This window comes from Microtus oregoni, unplaced genomic scaffold (assembly GCF_018167655.1).
Source record: "Microtus oregoni isolate MIOR12 unplaced genomic scaffold, Mior012 000004F_ref0000308, whole genome shotgun sequence".
Classification (NCBI taxonomy): domain Eukaryota; kingdom Metazoa; phylum Chordata; class Mammalia; order Rodentia; family Cricetidae; genus Microtus; species Microtus oregoni.
The window spans coordinates 62,467,071-62,479,713 of NW_024543063.1; positions in this window are offsets into that span (position 1 = coordinate 62,467,071).

Here is a 12,643-nt window from a genome sequence, read left to right on the forward strand (position 1 = left end):
GTTTCACTTGATTCTGTGGCCTGTTTTTTTCAGGCAACTGAGAGCCGCCTTGCTGGAGAATTCCCCATGCAGCGGGGTTATATAACCTGACTCAGAAACTGGGCCTCAACCCAGGAGGTCAATATTTTCTTTATTTAATTAGTCTTTTAGGCATTTAAAAGCACATACATGTTTAAAAGGAAGAAAGTCTATTATTCGGATCTGTAGGAGCAACTTGAATCATTTTGTCCAAGTTCACCTGAGTCTTCTTTCTTTCTGCCTTTTGTTCTGGGGGCATGCTTCTGTGCACAATTTTAGGGGAAGCAACAGACAGGGTGGAAGTTGTCTGCACAGGGGCCAATGAACTCCTTTGTCTCAGGGAGGAGATGACTCTCACTAAACCTGACTGTGCCCAGGTGAGGACTTCTAGCAGAAACTCCCATATTTGTCCCTAGACTCCAAAGCCCAGAAAGCCACGAGTTTGCTTCAAGCGCCAACTCAGCCTCAGCGTCCAACCGACAGTTAGGGAAAGCCCCTGTTCTTGGATCAGACGTCGCCTGACGGGGCTTCCAAACCAGGGGGAGGGGGCAGAGTAGGGGTACAGTGCGGATGCCTTGGTTCCCATTCATCCCCGGGATGTTTTCTTGCTGCCCTGCCTGCAACATTTTTTTTCTACTGGAGTGATCACCGAAGGAAGAGGTCAGACGCTCGGTCGCTGGTCTCGTATGCAAAAAAAAGGGGGGGCGGCGCCGAGCTCCTGGCCCCGGCATGAAGCCTGGTGACGTCGGGGCGATCCCTGGGCTGTGGCCACCGTGAGGGGCCAGGCAGTGACAGCGCCTCTGCCACCCTCCCCGGCCACCGCGCGGCAGCTGGGCCCGCGCTCACACGTTGCTGCAGGCCGGCCCGGTCCCCAAGTTTCGCTTGCGGTGCTCTTCCCAGAGGGCTGCAAGGCAGTTTCCGCGAGGGGGCAGGGGCGGGCGCTTTTCTCTTATCCCTCGAACCTCTCTTCTAGCGTTTTCTGCAAGCAAGTTAAGACAAACTAAAGTAGCTTTGGGTTCAGCCAGATTTTCGAAGGCCTCCTAGGCCGCCGTCCTAGTGTCCCTGCGCCTCTTCTCCCGCCTTTTGTTCGGACCTATCTGTATCGATTGATTATCATTCTAATATATCGATCACTACCTGCCCCATTTCCCTCTAAATCCATTCCAAACCCAGAGAATGCAGAGCCCAGGGATAAACACATGCTTGGCCTTTGATACTCATCCAGGAACTGGGTGGGTTCCCGGCAGAAGATGGGAGCGCGCCTTACCCATCTCCAATTCTGCCACTAAGCTTTCTTTTCCCTTTTGGAACTTGAGAGACAACCTGGTTGTTTGGAACCAGGTTGGCTGAACTAAGAAAGGTCGCTAAAGACTGGAACGACACTTAACGTTCACAAAATTTTAAAACTAAAAATACTCACTTTGGTGACATTTTTTAAAATGTGGTTGGTGAAGATACCCAAAAATTCAGCGGTGCCAGCGGCCCACAATTTACCAACTTTAAGGACTTGTTTCTGCTTCTTAACCCCTTGTGTCAGGGTCTTGCCCTGCTATTCCTTTTTGATTCTCTCCACCCCTCCCCCCTGTCTTGCTTCCTCTCCTCCCCCAATAAGGGCCTCCCTTCCTGGAAAACACCCTTGGAAAAACAGTTGATGATTGACAGTGACTTGGGGAGAAATAGAAGTTACCACCCTTGCTGGCGGAAGCTACCTAAAGATCCTCAAGTGTGTGTGTGTGTGTGGGGGGGTGTCCTGCGAGGAGGAGGGCGCAGGGATATGGAAGGAAGGACCATGCAGATCTACCGAAGCTGGCTTTGGCTTTTCACGTCCCGGCTTCCCAATTCAGATTTATAATCGGCTGTTAGGGCATGGGGAGGCAACAGCGTTTTTTTTTTTTTTTTTTTTTTTTTTTAGTTATATATTTGCTTTCTAAAAGTGTTCAAACAGAAAGTCCGAAATGATTTGCAGCTAACATGGACTGCTAGCAGTAGGTTATTTGCTTATTGCTTTTGGCGTGTTGAGAATGTCAAGAAAGAGAAGTATAAAAGAAAAAAAAAGGAAAAGGGCTCCCACTCCGTTAGAACTTCGCAGTTCTGTTAGAAAAACAAAACCATGGGCTCTTTGCTGGGAGTTACACACTCCACCCCAAATGAAACAAATGACAGAGAGCGGTACCGAAGTGGGGAGAAGAAAAAAAAACATAAAGCGTATTTCAAAGGGTCCCTCGGAAAGGCAGCAATCTGAGATGCACAAAAAAAGTGGAAAAGGATAAGACAGGAATTAGGTCATCTGCTCCAGACCCCAGGAAATATGTTTAGATCAAAGACTGCACTGTTAGAATAAACAAAACAGGACCCACTGAGCCCTCCCAATATTTTCATCTCAGCGCTAAGAGCCGCCAATCTCACAAGCTCTGTTTGATGAAAGCGGTAAAAATCCCAACTGTAAAAATGACTAAGTAGAAAAATCTCCTCTCCACTCCAATAGGAAGATAAAGACTTAGGTTTGCGCTGAAGAGAAACAACATGCAGGCCCAGATCAACACAAACTTCCTGGAATTTTAGCACCGAGTAAATTATCTCATCCTAACCCATTGTCTCTTCCTTTGCTGCCCCCCATCCTGTACAGTTGAGAATGCCAGATAATTTACATTTTAAAATATTGTTAAATTTTAACTGCAGTCTAACACTGCAGGCCTTATTTGGGGCTCACTTATTTTATGGTCCTTAAGGATCCATCTCAGTTTTGTTTCCCCAAGCAGCCCTCTGTCCCGGTGACTTGCCCCCTAAGTGGCTCTTGGGTGTGGGTGTGCTTTTAAGCTTAGTCTTAAAGCTTGTTCTTTTTCCACTGAAAGATGAGATTGACAGAGGCTGAGAGCTTAGATCTATAAACTTAGCCTTAGATCCACACGATTCAGCAGTGGTTGATAGTTTAACAACTAAGCCCAAGTCTGAGTAAGGCGTTCTTTTACCGCCGAGCCGATGGCCTTTAAACCAACTGCCAAGGAACATGGGTAGATAGAAACATCCAGAAAAGGGACAGGAAATCCCAGAGAAGGAAAATGAACCCGGGCTAAATCCAGGTCCCTAGATCCTTACTGAGTCTGGTTTCCTCTCAACTGTTTCCCTGGGTTTCTGCAACCCTCTGAGCTTATGTTGGACAAAGACACGTAGATGATGTGTTGACTTGGCTGGGCCCTCTGTGACTCAGGACACTGAGGGTAGTGAATGTGAGGCTCTTACAGACACCCCAGAAACAGACACTTTTTGCCCCATGGAGGGCAACTCCAAGATCAGGCTTTTACCTAGTTTTTTTGTGGAGAACTTTGCAGATGCACAGATCACAAAGTTAGAAGCTCCGCGTCAGTCTGTCGTTGTCGGAGGCAGAGGGGACCTCCCAGCTTCAGGAAGCACAGCTAAATCCTGACACAGAAGTCTGCCAGGGCATGGATGAGACTGGAGACACAGATCATAATCATGGCTCCCTTTGGTAGGAGGCCCAGATGGCCCCTGTGAACTCGGGTGGGATTGTAACTGTGGCTACTTAATTCCCGATGTTCACAAAAGGAGAAGGAAGGCTGACCTGGTAGGCCTGTGGTACTTCTTCTGCACCTCTGCATTTCTAAGTACCCCATCTTGTATCTGAGTCACCCAAGTCCATTTGACAGATGATAAAACTGAGGTCCAAAAGGCAGTGACTTGCGGGCTGGGGAGACGGCTCAGCAGCTCAGTGCCCTGGCTGCTCTCCTGGCAGCTCACAGCTCTCTGTGCCTCCAGTTCTAGGGGATCCAACACCCACACAGACATGTGGACAAACAAGCAAACAAATCAAAACTCAGCCACTAGAACAATAGAACTAGAGCTGTCCCTAGCTTGAGAGCCTGCCTGGGCATTCTTGGGTGTTGGTCTGATCAGGGGTTGGGTTTCTCCCTCTCGTCCTGTTCAAGGTGAGACAGCCATCATCAACCCATCGCTTCCCTCCGGATTCCTGCCACTGTCATGGTCGCCTGTTACTGAAACATCTCCACTTACTTATTTAATGCTTTAGGTATCCCCTTTTAAAGTTTTAGTGGACCCACTCCCAAAGGAATGGGAAGCACAAGCTTCAGTTTCCCCCAACAATCTTGTGCTCCTGCACAGGAGAAATTGGTGGACAGCTGATGATTTCAAGCCCGTGACACACCCTAAATAAAATAACCTGAGCGTACCCGGCTGCCTTTTTCTCTATACCACTGCCACTTGCTGTAGACACGAATTGGAAGGTTTCCTTGAGGCCTTATCCCTAATCCTCACTAGGCACCCCATACATTTGAAATGACCAGGATTTCTCAACCTGGATTGTGATTCAGGATGTGGTGACATCAAAGCCACAGGCCAGCCCCAGCATTCTGCTTGGATGGGACACTATCTCCTGAAGCTTTGGTCTCAGCTGTGTCAGTGTGCACACATGTGTGCCCTACATCACATCTGTTAGTATGGTCGTTAGCACAAAAATGTTCAAGGGCCAAGCATGGTGGCGCATGCCCTGTAATTCAGACACGCAGAAGGCAGACAGGAGGCTCGCTGTAAGTTCCAAGCCAGCTGCAGAGAGAGACCTTGTTTAAAAGACAGACCATTTTAAAGCCTCAAGGTACAGTCATACATGCCTACGGTCCCAGAACTTGGAACACTGAGGCAGAAGGATCACTAGTTACAAGCCTTCCCTGTGTTACTCAGGGAGACCCTATTAGGAGGGGGTAAGCAAATACAGCAAAAGTTAGAAGGTCATCAACAAGGTCTTCTGTCTGCTTTTCAGCTGACACTTTAGAATAAGGGCTGGTGTCAGAACTTGGCCAGAGCGATGACTAAGGTCCCTAAATTCTCCTGCAATCATGCGTCCAGTAGGCAGCATTTTCTAGGCTCTCCTCTGCCCCTAAGAAGGAGGCCATCAGCTGGACTCCAGTGCTGTCCTGTGTATGTTCTCCTTGCCCAGGCTGCTTCCACTTGGATGGTTTTAACACCATGCTGTTGTCAAGAGGATTCCTCCTTTAATACATACGAATGTAAAAGCGGGAACAGAAACTGTGGCAGGAAGCTTAATTGCACAGCAAGCTGCCCTGTCCCTTTAAGAGCCCTCCCCCATTGGTAATTGGGCCCAGCTCTTGGGTAACTAAGATAACATCCCTTCCAAATCCTACCATTTCTAAGCATCCCAGGCGCTGGACTCCGTGTGAGGTTTACCATGCCTAACTGCAGAAAGTCCTCTGAAGGCATGCTGGGAAGGGCCCTTAGGGACAACTCCTCAGCAGGGCTGGGCTGGTGGAGTGCTTGCCTAGTTTGCACCTGGCCCTGGGTTCAGGTCCCCACAGCACTGCACAAAGGAGGAAGGAAAAGAAGACACTGCTCTAATAGGAAGGTCGTCTGAGGACTCCTGCGTGCGCGCATACAATTCTAACACAGTCACTTAAATTGCTCTTTCCCCCCTTTTGTTCTGAAATAAGGTCTTTCTATGTTGTAGCCCAGGCTGGTCTCAAACTGACAAAAATCTGTGCATTTGGCCTCCTGAAAGACAGGCTTTCAGGAACGCGCCACCCCATCTGTCCACTTCCCTGATCTCCAGAACTGAGCAACGAGCAAGGAACTTGTTTGACTGGATAGATGTCTAAGGTCCAAAGCTTGACTTTCTTTGAGTTAACCCTTAAGATCTGAGGGCAGAAATGGGATACCAAAGTCAGTCTAAAGACTCCAGGTCACCTTACAGCGTCTCAGCCTGGATTCTCAACGCAGGCTTTCGTAAAGGACAAGCCAGTTACCGTGGTACCAGCGGCTCTTCTCTCCTTCTATGCCGCCCTTCCCTCTGTCATGCTTCTTGGTGGCCTCTAGGTTTCAAGGAACTCACTTTGGCCAGGAGAGAAGGTAGATACTGTGGTGTGCTGGTTTCAAGGCTGGGCCTCAGGATATGACATGTTTCGGCATGTGCTCTTGTGCCTTTGCTAGTCACCGTGCCAGCTAGCCTTGGGAAGAAGAAAAATGGTTCTTGAAGAAGCCCACCCTGCAGCTGCCAAGCCCCAGGCACTGGCATCTGAGTGTTTTATGCTGTTGATTTTGGAAGTGATTGCTCAACATTCCTGATAAGTCACCTCCCTCTGTAAGATGCGTTCAGTAAAGTGTTACCACCCCAGACTCTTTACTTGGATTAAAATTTGACTCTGTGGTTGCCGGGCAGTGGTGGCGCAGGCCTTTAATCCCAGCACTCGGGAGGCAGAGGCAGGCGGATCTCTGTGAGTTCGAGACCAACCTGGTCTACAAGACAGGACAGGCTCCAAAACCACAGAGAAACCCTGTCTCGAAAAACCAAAAAAAAAAAAAAAAAAAACAAAAAAACTTGACTCTGACACCCATGTGATGCGGTAGAGTGGGAGAGCCATTCAGTGGGTAAGGAGAGACTGATGCAGAGAGAGGTTATGTTAAGTGCTTAAGGACGCACGTTTGATAAGCGACGACTATTTGAACCCAGAGTCCCTGACTCCAGAACACATATGGAGGTGAGGTCTTAAAGACTGAGCTGGTCTCCCTTGTCACACATCTTCCCTAGGAACCTGCTGCCTGTCCCTCCCTGGTTGGACCGCCGGGTGGAGAGAGATATCATAAGTCAGCGTCCTGGTCTGACTTTCGCGTTTCCTACTTATACTACATATAAGTATCCAGCAAAGATTCTGCTTGGACTCACAAGCAAATGCTCTGCAAACACCTGTCCACGGAAGAAACTTCCTGTTTTACTGGGATTCATGGTGGAGACTGAAAACGCAGAGGTTCACTTGGTGGTGCAGGCTTGACTTGTCAGAAGGCGGGAGATGGGGCAGTAGCATCCCGGGTTCCAGGCCAGCCTGGACTACTTGGGAAGACGTTTTCTCCCCCTAATTCCAGCATCTTCCTTCAGGGTGCAGGAATGCTTTTTGCATGATTACCTATTCACAGAAACCTTACTGAAATTTCGAGATAAATCCCGTAGGAAATGATCCTTCCAGCTAGCTAGAAATGTGTGGGGTTGTGCCTGCCCACAAGCTCCTCTTTCTTCCTGGGTATTTTCAGACTGCAAGCCACCCATCCAGTCATCCCAAGTTGCTGTCACTGGGAGGGGAACACTTGCAGGCACGAGCAGCTGCTGTGTCTCTACTCTGTGTAAAAACAATCTCTGCAGTCCACACTTTCTCCATTACACAAAGCTAGATTCGAACATTCCTGCAAAATCAAGAATATGCCTAGGGGGGGTCATTCAAACTTAGGACATTTGGGGATCCTGAGAGTGGGGTTGGGTCCCTTGTCTAGGATGTGACAGGCCCTGAGATGATTGGCAGGACGGGGGTCATGATCTGTTTGCTGTTGCTACAGCAGAATATCAGAAACTGAGAGCATTTTGGGGGGTCAGGGTGTGAGGCAAGCCCTCACGTACAACACTGACACTTGATCTCAGTCCAAAAAAGAGACGCAGTAAGATTGGAGGTTTATCGAGCTCATTTACTTTGTGGTTCCCGGAGCTGGACATCCAAGATTGTGTGGCCATGGTGGGCAGGATGTCAGCCATTTCACAAGCAGCTGTGACAGACATCCTCCAACAGCCTACTCGAGAGTCAAGGACTTTATTCCAGAGGGCCTGATTGTCTCTTCAGTCTCCACCTCTCAGTAAAGCACCATCAGGCAGTTTTAGGGATGGCAAGCTGTATCCACCCACAGCTCCCCTACCTGAGTCTGACAGTAGATGGAACAGCAGAGGGTCTTGGGTTGGAGACGCATGGTCTAAACTCACATTGGCACAGCTATACCATCTCTGAGGGAGCATTTACTCTGCCTACCTCAGCTTCTGCTGATGCCAGAAAGACTTGGCACCTCTGGGCGTGGTCTTTTAACCTCTGCCTCAACACCAGCACACAGCAAGCCTTTACTGTCTCCCCTGCTTGGGTTTATCCTCTTCTCTGATGTAGAACCCGCCATGTTGAAGTATCTAGACTTCATCTTAACAGCGTCCATCTGCAAAGAGCTTATTTCTAAATAAGGTCCGAGGCACAACTACCAGTTGTCGTCACAGAAGCCCAGGTGGGACTCTAGGACCTGAGAGAAAAAGCCCAAGGGTGAAGAGCCCTGGGGGATCTTCCAGTAGATTCCACCAACTGAACAAGCAATGTGTTCAGAGCTCTAAACGCGCCTGGGGAGGCAGCCACAGCCTGCAGACTCCCGCCACTCGCTCTACTAAGTGTTTCGCTTGGCTCCTGTAGCCTGGCCAACAAATGTGAGAGTCTTGCCAGCACCTAAAACTCGAAGGTCTCTCGTTCCAACGTTCTAGTTTCCAGGGATATTTTTCAGTCAGTTGAGTGTTGTCTGCTTCCCACATCTCAACAGCTGTGGCAGAGGGAGCTAAGTGCTTCTCGCTCCTACGGGACTCCTACAGTTCCTCCCCAAACTGTCCGAGATTGCTTGCCTGACACATCAACAAGGCCATTCATGGCATGAGGCCGCCTTGAGGGGAATCAGACAGAACCTCAGCTCCCCGCAGAAGGGAGTTTTCCCTGGAGCTGTTCAGAAAAGAACAGGACTCTCGAAGCCAGGCTTTCCGTGGGGATCATTCTGGGCCCCCAAGCTGCGCTTTCCAAAACTGTTTCCTCTGACTCTGGTGAAGGGGATGAGGCACTTGAAAGCTCCGCTCCTCATCACAGATTAAGAAACTGAGGTCTGGAGAATTGTCACTTTTCTAAGATCTGCCTGGAGCGTCTGAGTAAACAACAGAGGAAAGTTATATTCAGGATCTAGGCTGGGGAGATGACTCAGCAACAAAGGCATTTAGTTTGTGAGCCTGCTCACCTGAGTGTAATCCCCAGAACCCTGTGGAGGTGGGCGGAAAGACCTGACTCCACAGAGCTGTCTTCTGACTTCACCGGAGCCTGCGCAGCCCCTTCCTCACATACTAATACATTTTTAGAAGAATTATGTTCAGAATTTTTCAGACTAGGAAAAAGGATAAATAAAATGTGATAGATATATACACTAGAGTACTATTCAACTATGAAGAAGGATGAAATAATGCCATTCGAAGGATGGAAATGCAGGTAATCATATTAGGCAAAATAAGCCAGACTTAGAAAAATACTGTACGATCTGTCTTGCATGAGTAATCTAGATTTATCTCAAAGACATGGCAATAGAAAGGGACCAATGGGAGGAGCAGAGGGAATAAAGGAGATGAGGAGGGTGACCACTATCAAAGTGCACTGTATCCATCACATATGAAATGTTTTAGGGGAAGCCATTGTTTTACACAAATAAGAACATCTGGTAAATATGAAGATATCTGAGATTTCTCTCTACAAGCCTGGATAGTCAAATCACTATCACAAATCAACAAGGTAGTCTCAAATCACTATTCCAGAAATTGTGCTTTTCCTCTGGCAAGAAACTTCTATCATCTTTGTCCTTAGAAGGTTCGATTCAGGCTCAGTCACAGCAAAGACATAAACAGACTAGTTTCCCAGAGAAGGGCATTAATCCAGGAAGAATTGTGTTCTTCAGTGCAGGTCCCAGGCCAGGGCCTTTCCCAGGCGAGGGAAGCCCTATACGGGATCATCATGGTCACAGAGAAAGACCAGGTTCCACCCAGAATTCCCTTCCCACCTGTAACCTACTTTCCCTCTGTCCTCAGCCCTCGCCTCCCTACATCAAACAGTAGCGTGAGAGCTGTTGTTTGGGAGTGGTTTGTCCCCTCGAAAACACATGTTGGCCTCAGTCCCCATAAAGGTGTTGTGAGGTCCTCAGGGTGCTGAGACCTTTGGGATCCATTGGAGTGGTGGGCAATTTGCCCTCACGAAGGGATCGATGCAGTTGCCTCAAGAATGGATTCGCTGCACAAAAACAGGTGTCAGAAAGACAGATAGACAGACAGACAGAGGAGAGAGGTGTGACTTCTTTGACTTTCTCTTGCTTCCTGACTTTCTCTTGCTCTCTTTCTACCACAAAGCCTTCCCTTGACAGCCGGTCAGATGTGAGCACCTTCCAAGCCTGGAGAGCCATTATTCAAGGTTAACCCATTTTCCTCATAAAATACCGAGTCTTGGGAGTTCTCCTATAGCAACAGAAAACACTTCTTAAATCAGGCAGTTTGGCAAGCATCAGGGTTACTCCCCAGCGCTCACAACACCCTACACCTTGGAGGTCATGGTATAAGCCTGAACCATGCAGGGAAGAGTCCAGAAGGATGCAAAGGACACTGGAGTATGGCCACACCTGGGAACGGAGCTCAAAAGCCTTCCTCAGTCTTGGAATGACAAGTATTCAACACCTTTCCAGCCCAGGGCTTTGTTGGAGGTTCAGGGAAACATCTGTGACCAAAGCCAAGCCAGCTCTTGCTGCCTACTGTCCTGCAGACTGCCCAGGGGAGCGGCCCCCAGACTCTAAGTAAGAGCTGCTGCTTCAGCAGGGATGAATGTTGAGGACACCGGTGGCTGCTGAAAGATGCTAGCATCTATACCCTAAGCGTGGAGCAGGACAAGCCAGCGAGGCCAGACACTGCGCCAGCCAAGGCCATCCCTGAACTAGTAGCATCCTTCCACAGAAAATTTCTCAGTGACAATACAGGCAGAAAAGGAACACAGTGATTGTTTCTCAGAGAAGAGGAAGCAAGTCATTCCTTTCTGGCTCTCCTGGAGCCTGATACAGAGCTGAGAGAGCTTGTGGGTCAGTGGTCATGGTCAACATCATGGGGTAAGCTTGGCAACGTCCACCGGCTTTTGTTCTCTGCCCTGATGGACCCACATCCTTTTACAGCAGAATGCTGATGGAGATGGGACCTTTTCTAACTCTTGGTCCTTCTGAAACACTCTGAAGGAAACACAATGTTTATTCCAGGATTAAAGAGGGTTGCTAGAAATCACAGCTCATGAGCTTCAAAGGACAAGCCCGTTAGGAGCCCAGGGTCAGCTGAAGTACTTGAGTAGGGAGACCCACGGGATAGACAAAGGTGCACAACCTTTTCCCTGAGAAAGGGAAGGAGGCGGGATCTGTCCTGAAACCAGCAACAGCTAGCACCTAAAAAAGTGAAAAGTCAGACACATGAGGGAGGGAGGGAGGCAGAGGGATTTTAAACTTATTTTGGTTGCAGGGGGTGTGTGTGAGAGAGTGGGTAAGCAAAGGTGAGCATGAGTGTGGAGGTCAAAGGATCAAACTCAGGATTGGTGGAATTGTATTGACCTGCTGAGCTCTCACCAGCTCCCAGGACGCACATGTGTTTTTAAAAATGTGCAGCACTAACCCAGAATCATAAATATTTATAAATACCTTTTCCTTCTTCTCACTATGTAGCTCTGGCTGTACTAGAACTTGCTACATTTGTCAGGCTGGTCTCGAACTCACAGATATGCTGGGATTAAAAGTATGAACCTCTGTCTTCTATTGCTGGGATTAAAAGTATGAACCACCACACTCACAAATAAATAGCTGATTTAATAAGGAACGTTCCTTTCTTTCTTTTTTTCTTTTGGTTTTATTGTTTTGTTTTATTTTTTGTTTTTGTTTTGTTTTTTTTGAGACAGGTTTCTCTGTATAACTTTGGTTGTCCTGGAACTCACTCTGTAGACCAGGTTGACCTCAAACTCAGAGATTCACCAGCCTCTGCATCCCACGTGCTGGGATTAAAGGAGTGCTTTACCATGCCTGGCTTGGAACTTTCCTTTCTTTAAAAAACAAAACAGCTAAAGAGAAAGAAAGAAAGAAAGAAAGAAAGAAAGAAAGAAAGAAGAAAGGGAGGGAGGGGAAGGGAAAGGAGAGAAAGAAAAAGAAAGAGAAAGAAAGAAAGAAAGAAAGAAAGAGTTCTCTATCTATTGCCCCCAGATGAACCGTTGTAAAGTCACGTCTAGATTCCAAGGCCATACTTCATCCGGTCCATGGAAAAGAGCCACGGGCACAACCTTGTCTATACTTGTCTTCTACATGGTGGCTCCTTCGTCCCAGAGAAAAGTGATGGTATAGTCAGATATTTTGTTGTTCAGTCATCTTTTATCACACAATACCCATCTCCTCGAAGTGTATATATTTGATTTGGGTTTAGTTTTTTGAGACAGATTCTCACTGTATACCTCAGGCTGACCTTGAATTTGAGATCCTTCTATATTTCAAGAATGGGGGATTACAGGTATGTCCCCTCGTGCCTACTGTCCATACGGTCTTGCGAGGTGCAATGTGCTGGTTGAGGACAGCTCTTCTCATACTTTGCCCACCGTCAGACCACTTGAGATACCACTGGTGAAACTCGGGTCTGGCACGCAAGACTCACTAGTTTAGGTAGACAATATTCTAGTATCCCAGAATCACCTTGAAGACAGATCCCAGGGTCCTGGCCCCCAAATCAGATTTACCTCTGCCAATATAACGTCTTGTAGGTTATACCCAAGACTGACACAGGAGCCTGGAAGCTGCCTGTTGCCTCTTGGCAACCCCCAATCCCTACCCACACCCCAACCCCACCCCTCACTACTCTCCCCTTTGTCTGCAAAATTGCAACTTCGGGCTTTGTCAGTTTGTTCCCACGAGTCTCTCTCCACTCTTCACTTCTTCTTTGCAAAGAGAGGCAGGCCTTGGATGACCATTCAACTTAATTAAGCTGCAC